The sequence below is a fragment of the Littorina saxatilis genome, linkage group LG3 (assembly GCF_037325665.1).
Source record: "Littorina saxatilis isolate snail1 linkage group LG3, US_GU_Lsax_2.0, whole genome shotgun sequence".
Classification (NCBI taxonomy): Eukaryota; Metazoa; Mollusca; class Gastropoda; order Littorinimorpha; family Littorinidae; genus Littorina; species Littorina saxatilis.
This window is the reverse complement of record NC_090247.1, coordinates 77,762,384-77,772,383: the sequence shown is the minus strand read 5'-3', so window position 1 is coordinate 77,772,383 and position 10,000 is coordinate 77,762,384.

The following is a 10,000-nucleotide window of genomic DNA, read 5'->3' as shown; positions in this document are numbered from 1 at the left end:
TAACCCTAACCCTAACCCTAACCCTAACCCTAACCCTAACCCTAACCCTAACCCTAACCCTAACCCTAACCCTAACCCTAACCCTAACCCTAACCCTAACCCTAACCCTAACCCTAACCCTAACCCTAACCCTAACCCTAACCCTAACCCTAACCCTAACCCTAACCCTAACCCTAACCCTAACCCTAACCCTAACCCTAACCCTAACCCTAACCCTAACCCTAACCCTAACCCTAACCCTAACCCTAACCCTAACCCTAACCCTAACCCTAACCCTAACCCTAACCCTAACCCTAACCCTAACCCTAACCCTAACCCTAACCCTAACCCTAACCCTAACCCTAACCCTAACCCTAACCCTAACCCTAACCCTAACCCTAACCCTAACCCTAACCCTAACCCTAACCCTAACCCTAACCCTAACCCTAACCCTAACCCTAACCCTAACCCTAACCCTAACCCTAACCCTAACCCTAACCCTAACCCTAACCCTAACCCTAACCCTAACCCTAACCCTAACCCTAACCCTAACCCTAACCCTAACCCTAACCCTAACCCTAACCCTAACCCTAACCCTAACCCTAACCCTAACCCTAACCCTAACCCTAACCCTAACCCTAACCCTAACCCTAACCCTAACCCTAACCCTAACCCTAACCCTAACCCTAACCCTAACCCTAACCCTAACCCTAACCCTAACCCTAACCCTAACCCTAACCCTAACCCTAACCCTAACCCTAACCCTAACCCTAACCCTAACCCTAACCCTAACCCTAACCCTAACCCTAACCCTAACCCTAACCCTAACCCTAACCCTAACCCTAACCCTAACCCTAACCCTAACCCTAACCCTAACCCTAACCCTAACCCTAACCCTAACCCTAACCCTAACCCTAACCCTAACCCTAACCCTAACCCTAACCCTAACCCTAACCCTAACCCTAACCCTAACCCTAACCCTAACCCTAACCCTAACCCTAACCCTAACCCTAACCCTAACCCTAACCCTAACCCTAACCCTAACCCTAACCCTAACCCTAACCCTAACCCTAACCCTAACCCTAACCCTAACCCTAACCCTAACCCTAACCCTAACCCTAACCCTAACCCTAACCCTAACCCTAACCCTAACCCTAACCCTAACCCTAACCCTAACCCTAACCCTAACCCTAACCCTAACCCTAACCCTAACCCTAACCCTAACCCTAACCCTAACCCTAACCCTAACCCTAACCCTAACCCTAACCCTAACCCTAACCCTAACCCTAACCCTAACCCTAACCCTAACCCTAACCCTAACCCTAACCCTAACCCTAACCCTAACCCTAACCCTAACCCTAACCCTAACCCTAACCCTAACCCTAACCCTAACCCTAACCCTAACCCTAACCCTAACCCTAACCCTAACCCTAACCCTAACCCTAACCCTAACCCTAACCCTAACCCTAACCCTAACCCTAACCCTAACCCTAACCCTAACCCTAACCCTAACCCTAACCCTAACCCTAACCCTAACCCTAACCCTAACCCTAACCCTAACCCTAACCCTAACCCTAACCCTAACCCTAACCCTAACCCTAACCCTAACCCTAACCCTAACCCTAACCCTAACCCTAACCCTAACCCTAACCCTAACCCTAACCCTAACCCTAACCCTAACCCTAACCCTAACCCTAACCCTAACCCTAACCCTAACCCTAACCCTAACCCTAACCCTAACCCTAACCCTAACCCTAACCCTAACCCTAACCCTAACCCTAACCCTAACCCTAACCCTAACCCTAACCCTAACCCTAACCCTAACCCTAACCCTAACCCTAACCCTAACCCTAACCCTAACCCTAACCCTAACCCTAACCCTAACCCTAACCCTAACCCTAACCCTAACCCTAACCCTAACCCTAACCCTAACCCTAACCCTAACCCTAACCCTAACCCTAACCCTAACCCTAACCCTAACCCTAACCCTAACCCTAACCCTAACCCTAACCCTAACCCTAACCCTAACCCTAACCCTAACCCTAACCCTAACCCTAACCCTAACCCTAACCCTAACCCTAACCCTAACCCTAACCCTAACCCTAACCCTAACCCTAACCCTAACCCTAACCCTAACCCTAACCCTAACCCTAACCCTAACCCTAACCCTAACCCTAACCCTAACCCTAACCCTAACCCTAACCCTAACCCTAACCCTAACCCTAACCCTAACCCTAACCCTAACCCTAACCCTAACCCTAACCCTAACCCTAACCCTAACCCTAACCCTAACCCTAACCCTAACCCTAACCCTAACCCTAACCCTAACCCTAACCCTAACCCTAACCCTAACCCTAACCCTAACCCTAACCCTAACCCTAACCCTAACCCTAACCCTAACCCTAACCCTAACCCTAACCCTAACCCTAACCCTAACCCTAACCCTAACCCTAACCCTAACCCTAACCCTAACCCTAACCCTAACCCTAACCCTAACCCTAACCCTAACCCTAACCCTAACCCTAACCCTAACCCTAACCCTAACCCTAACCCTAACCCTAACCCTAACCCTAACCCTAACCCTAACCCTAACCCTAACCCTAACCCTAACCCTAACCCTAACCCTAACCCTAACCCTAACCCTAACCCTAACCCTAACCCTAACCCTAACCCTAACCCTAACCCTAACCCTAACCCTAACCCTAACCCTAACCCTAACCCTAACCCTAACCCTAACCCTAACCCTAACCCTAACCCTAACCCTAACCCTAACCCTAACCCTAACCCTAACCCTAACCCTAACCCTAACCCTAACCCTAACCCTAACCCTAACCCTAACCCTAACCCTAACCCTAACCCTAACCCTAACCCTAACCCTAACCCTAACCCTAACCCTAACCCTAACCCTAACCCTAACCCTAACCCTAACCCTAACCCTAACCCTAACCCTAACCCTAACCCTAACCCTAACCCTAACCCTAACCCTAACCCTAACCCTAACCCTAACCCTAACCCTAACCCTAACCCTAACCCTAACCCTAACCCCTAACCCTAACCCTAACCCTAACCCTAACCCTAACCCTAACCCTAACCCTAACCCTAACCCTAACCCTAACCCTAACCCTAACCCTAACCCTAACCCTAACCCTAACCCTAACCCTAACCCTAACCCTAACCCTAACCCTAACCCTAACCCTAACCCTAACCCTAACCCTAACCCTAATTAGGGTCCTCGGGCAGCTGGCTCACATAAAAAAACGCTTCAAAAAATTATAACTAAATAACTACTGCACATAGCTTCTTTAAATGTGGCTCAGGGTTAGCCAAAGTGCGCTAGCCCCGTTTGCATTTACTTTCATCTAAATACCTTATTTAGTTTTTTTTTTATAATTTTTTGAAACTTCGACTTACCGTGAGCCGCACGTTTTTGGCTCTATATCAGCCCCAAATAAAGCTAGATGACCCATTTTTTGATTAAAATGGAGCTCAAGGGGGCCCCCATTACTTATAAAATACTTTGGGCCAGGGTCAGTGTTTGAAAAATCTCCAAAAAGGTACCTAACCTTATGATTTTTCGATCTACCCCAAGTAAACAGCATTTTGGGGTGCACATGCATTTCAAAATCCAAATTTGACCAAAAACAATTTTTTTGGTCATTTCTGGTCGGATCGAAATGAAACTTGTCCCATTGAACAGGGTTTCATCAACTCTATTACATATCCAAAAATTATTGAAATCGCTTTGTTAGAAATGTCAAGGTCAGCAAGGTAAAATGACATCAGGGTCACCTCAACGGAGCCGACGGTTTACGGTATCTAGCCCTTATGATTAAGCATAACTTTTTTATTTCTTGCCCTTTTTAGCTAAATTTCGCCAAGGACACACGTCTACCTTGCACCATAACGCACGCTTGCTTACAAATTCTCCAAAGGACATACTTCAGTCTAGCCTTGGGCAGGTAATTCCAGAGCTAGAGGTCTGTCAGTTTACGAACAAAACAGAAATTTCAAACCTTTCAAACTCAACCTTCCTTTCGCAGTACAGTATCCAAGATATTGTCAGTAGTAGGGCTGGTAGTGCTTATCAATTGCACAATGTTACAAGGCTCTAGGGTTAATACATTCTCATTCTCAGGGCTACAAAAGTCATTCCCAAAAAACACGTTTTCGTAAACCGTCAGAAGATTTTAGTATTAATTTCATATCAAAAAACTAAGTTTTTCCAACTTTTTTGTCTCTGGGTCAAAGTGCACAATTTTTTGCACACAGTGAGATTTCAAAAAGAAATGAAGAAAGAAACACCTCACAAGTGATTATTCAAGCCACGAGCGATCACAAGCGATGAAAAGTAGTCAACCAACATTACGTCTGACTGCATCTACTTTAAGTGAAGACTTTGCATGACCATGAACAAAGAAAACAATGCAAACTGTTATCCTCTACTTATTACAAAAGGTTTCACCCAAATTGGACAATTTACTGATTTGTTATCAATTTTTCAAACCTAACCCTGGCAAGGTAACCAAGTCGTAAACCGTCTTAAGATTATGACTATTTTAAGTGGTAAAACCACTAATTCTCTCATAACTTTTTTGTTCATGGTCACATTTTGGATTTTCTTGCACCAAAACCTTAGTTATCATGTCAGCTTTTATTTTTTGCAATAAAATTTTTGCGATAAATTTCAAAACGTCATAACTTTTTTTTTTTTCAATCAGGTATTTTTATATTTCCGTATTGCATACATATGCTTCTTTTTTACCTTTGTGCCAAATATGCAAGTAATCCCTTTATAACTTTGCTCAGGATTGTCAATCAAAAAAAAAGGTGGGAAACCTCATATCTTTTTCGTTTACAAACTTAGCCTTTTGGAATCCACACATGTCATACTTATCCATAAGTTCTATCATCACTCAAAAGTGCAAGCTACTATCTACCAAAACACACTTCAAATTTCAGAACATTTTTTTTTAACGAAAAACAATCATAACTCCTTTCTTTATTGATCGATTCCTTCCAAATTGCACCATATTGTGCCTTCCAATGTGTTCTACATGTGGTGTAAGTTTCATCCTCCTCAAATCTAAACTTTTTTTTTCTCGAATTTTTCAAAATCCTAACCCTAGACAGGTAAACTAGGGTTAGACGGTCAACCATCCTTCATTGGACCACGTGATCAATTCGTCCATTTTCAAAACGTGAAAACTCATCGAATAGGCATTTTCTCTGTAACCCTTGCACAAGAAAAAACTCATTTCGACCATTGCGCTTCCTTTTTTACAAGTTTGGAGAAAATCACATGTATATCCACATTGCTATGAGTGATTAAAATTTTCTGATAGTCAGTGAAGGATGGTTTACAAGTCTAACCCCTAAATTACCTTTCCAGGGTTAGGGTTAGCTTGGGTAACACTGGCGTTAGGAAAACGTGTTTCGTAAACCGTCTTAAGATTTCTGTATTAAAATTATCAAAATTACATAACAGTTTAACTTTTTTGTCTCTGGCTAAAACTGCACAATTTTTTACACACAGTTATATTTCATAAAGAAACTTTAACCCTAACCCTAACCCTAACGTTGATATTGGCCTGTAAGTTTTAACACAATTGTAAGTAGAAATTGTCAGACATAGGATTACACCAATAGAACATCACAGGGCCCCTAAAAGCAATGGCCAGGGTTAGGATTTTTCAAAAGGGAGATAATTTCGTCAAAATGTCGGAACAGTTATCTGTCCCTGTTTTGACCCTAAGCTAACAATGATTCTACACCAATAGAACATCACAGGGCCCCTAAAAGCAATGGCCAGGGTCAGGGTTATAGACCTGTGCTTTTTGGGGCCCTGTGATGTTCTATTGGTGTAGACGTACAGTGTCATAATTTGCTTTTAATCGAAAAAAAAATGAAGAAATGTATTTTTTTGAATTTCAATCATGCAGAGGTGTACTACTTATTGTCTAATATCAGGTGTCTTATTTTCTAAGGAATAGGGTCAATGCTTTTTTTTTAGGATTTTTTTCCAATTTTTCAGGAACCTAACCCTGGTCAGGTAACTCGGGCTACACCGTTAACCGTCTTAAGTTCTTCTACTACATTGGACATAGCCAAAATTTTCTAAAAATGACATGGTCATTTTCTTTATTTACTATCCAAATTCACTGAATTTTTGCATGGTAGTACGTTATCATAATTAAAACTAGCATGCAGGGTTGTCATCCTCTGCGTCAAGCTTTCATATTGTTTTTTTATTGTTGAAATTTTACACTTTGCTTTTCCTTTCCCATTTGTGACTTTATGAAGCTACCAACATGCACTTTTCAGGTTTTGTACGGATGGGGAGCACAAACCATATGGCAAAGTTTCGAGAACATCAAAGCATATCCTGATTTTCTATCAATTTTTTTCTTCATTTTCAGGAACCTAACCCTGGTCAGGTAACTCGGCTACACCGTTAACCGTCTTAAGTTCTTCTACTACATTGGACTTAGCCAAAATTTTCTAAAAATGACATGGTCATTTTCTTTATTTACTATCCAAATTCACTGAATTTTTGCATGGTAGTACGTTATCATAATTAAAACTAGCATGCAGGGTTGTCATCCTCTGCGTCAAGCTTTCATATTGTTTTTTTATTGTTGAAATTTTACACTTTGCTTTTCCTTTCCCATTTGTGACTTTATGAAGCTACCAACATGCACTTTTCAGGTTTTGTACGGATGGGGAGCACAAACCATATGGCAAAGTTTCGAGAACATCAAAGCATATCCTGATTTTCTATCAATTTTTTTCTTCTTTTACAGGAACCTAACCCTGGTCAGGTAACTCGGGCTACACCGTTAACCGTCTTAAGTTCTTCTACTACATTGGACTTAGCCAAAATTTTCTAAAAATGACATGGTCATTTTCTTTATTTACTATACAAATTCACTGAATTTTTGCATGGTAGTACGTTATCATAATTAAAACTAGCATGCAGGGTTGTCATCCTCTGCGTCAAGCTTTCATATTGTTTTTTTTATTGTTGAAATTTTACACTTTGCTTTTCCTTTCCCATTTGTGACTTTATGAAGCTACCAACATGCACTTATCAGGTTGTGTACGGATGGGGAGAACAAACCATATGGCAAAGTTTCGATAACATCAAAGCATATCCTGATTTTCTATCAATTTTTTTCTTCATTTTCAGGAACCCTAACCCTAACCCTAACCCTAACACACATAAAATAATGATCATAAATCACTTGTTTATAAACATACAATAATGACACTTTACATGATTCAACACCTTTTAATTATACACCTTTGTGCAAAAGCAGAAAGATATTGGTCCTAAAACAACGATGTTATGCCATTCCCGCCATTTCTGTTTCCAATTACCATCCAAAAAATCTTAATATCTCTGTCATTTGAAAAGATATCACTTTGAAATTTTGCATGTATATAGAGTATACCTCAAAGAAAAGGCATGCCAAATTTCATACCTCTACTTTAAATGGAACCGAACTTAACCCAATACGATCCTGCATTTTCATTTCAGGTAACGCTGTTTCAAAAGGCAGAGGACCTTGTTGGCAGAATATGAACACCAATGCTACGTATTAACAATTTGCCATAACATTTAGAGCAAAAAAGATGGACAATGTAGTCGAACCACTGGTCCTAAAATTTGAGATCAATTGATAAAGAAATAAATGTGTTACAGACATTTTTCAAATCCTAACCCTATGAAGGTAAACAGCGCTACGGTCGTAAACCGTCAGAAGATCTATGCTTATTTTCTAACCCTGGGCAAGGTAACGAAGGCTAGAAAAACGTAAACCGTCTTAAGGTTTATTGTTATGACCAACTGACAACATTCGTTTTGCTTGTATCTTTTTTGTTTATTAACTTTTATGGGATTTTCTTGCACCAAAACCTAAGTTATCATGTCAGCTTTCATTTTCTGCAATAAAATTTTTGCGATAAATTTCAAAACGTCATAACTTTTTTTTTTTTCAATCAGGTATTTTTATATTTCCGTATTGCATACATATGCTTCTTTTTTACCTTTGTGCCAAATATGCAAGTAATCCCTTTATAACTTTGCTCAGGATTGTCAATCAAAAAAAAAGGTGGGAAACCTCATATCTTTTTCGTTTACAAACTTAGCCTTTTGGAATCCACACATGTCATACTTATCTATAAGTTCTATCATCACTCAAAAGTGCAAGCAACTATCTACCAAAACACACTTTAAATTTCAAAAACATTTGTTTGAACGAAAAACAATCATAACTCCTTTCTTTATTGATCGATTCCTTCCAAATTGCACCATATTGTGCCTTCTAATGTGTTCTACATGTGGTGTAAGTTTCATCCTCCTCAATTCTAAACTTTTTTTTTCTCGAATTTTTCAAAATCCTAACCCTAGACAGGTAAACTAGGGTTAGACGGTCAACCATCCTTCATTGAAACCACGTGAGGAATTCGTCCATTTTCAAAACGTGAAAACTCATCGAATAGGCATTTTCTCTGTAACCCTTGCACAAGAAAAAACTCATTTCGACCATTGCGCTTCCTTTTTTACAAGTTTGGAGAAAATCACATGTATATCCACATTGCTATGAGTGATTAAAATTTTCTGATAGTCAGTGAAGGATGGTTTACAAGTCTAACCCCTAAATTACCTTTCCAGGGTTAGGGTTAGCTTGGGTAACACTGGCGTTAGGAAAACGTGTTTCGTAAACCGTCTTAAGATTTCTGTATTAAAATTATCAAAATTACATAACAGTTTAACTTTTTTGTCTCTGGCTAAAACTGCACAATTTTTTACACACAGTTATATTTCATAAAGAAACTTTAACCCTAACCCTAACCCTAACGTTGATATTGGCCTGTAAGTTTTAACACAATTGTAAGTAGAAATTGTCAGACATAGGATTACACCAATAGAACATCACAGGGCCCCTAAAAGCAATGGCCAGGGTTAGGATTTTTCAAAAGGGAGATAATTTCGTCAAAATGTCGGAACAGTTATCTGTCCCTGTTTTGACCCTAAGCTAACAATGATTCTACACCAATAGAACATCACAGGGCCCCTAAAAGCAATGGCCAGGGTCAGGGTTATAGACCTGTGCTTTTTGGGGCCCTGTGATGTTCTATTGGTGTAGACGTACAGTGTCATAATTTGCTTTTAATCGAAAAAAAAATGAAGAAATGTATTTTTTTGAATTTCAATCATGCAGAGGTGTACTACTTATTGTCTAATATCAGGTGTCTTATTTTCTAAGGAATAGGGTCAATGCTTTTTTTTTAGGATTTTTTTCCAATTTTTCAGGAACCTAACCCTGGTCAGGTAACTCGGGCTACACCGTTAACCGTCTTAAGTTCTTCTACTACATTGGACATAGCCAAAATTTTCTAAAAATGACATGGTCATTTTCTTTATTTACTATCCAAATTCACTGAATTTTTGCATGGTAGTACGTTATCATAATTAAAACTAGCATGCAGGGTTGTCATCCTCTGCGTCAAGCTTTCATATTGTTTTTTTATTGTTGAAATTTTACACTTTGCTTTTCCTTTCCCATTTGTGACTTTATGAAGCTACCAACATGCACTTTTCAGGTTTTGTACGGATGGGGAGCACAAACCATATGGCAAAGTTTCGAGAACATCAAAGCATATCCTGATTTTCTATCAATTTTTTTCTTCATTTTCAGGAACCTAACCCTGGTCAGGTAACTCGGCTACACCGTTAACCGTCTTAAGTTCTTCTACTACATTGGACTTAGCCAAAATTTTCTAAAAATGACATGGTCATTTTCTTTATTTACTATCCAAATTCACTGAATTTTTGCATGGTAGTACGTTATCATAATTAAAACTAGCATGCAGGGTTGTCATCCTCTGCGTCAAGCTTTCATATTGTTTTTTTATTGTTGAAATTTTACACTTTGCTTTTCCTTTCCCATTTGTGACTTTATGAAGCTACCAACATGCACTTTTCAGGTTTTGTACGGATGGGGAGCACAAACCATAT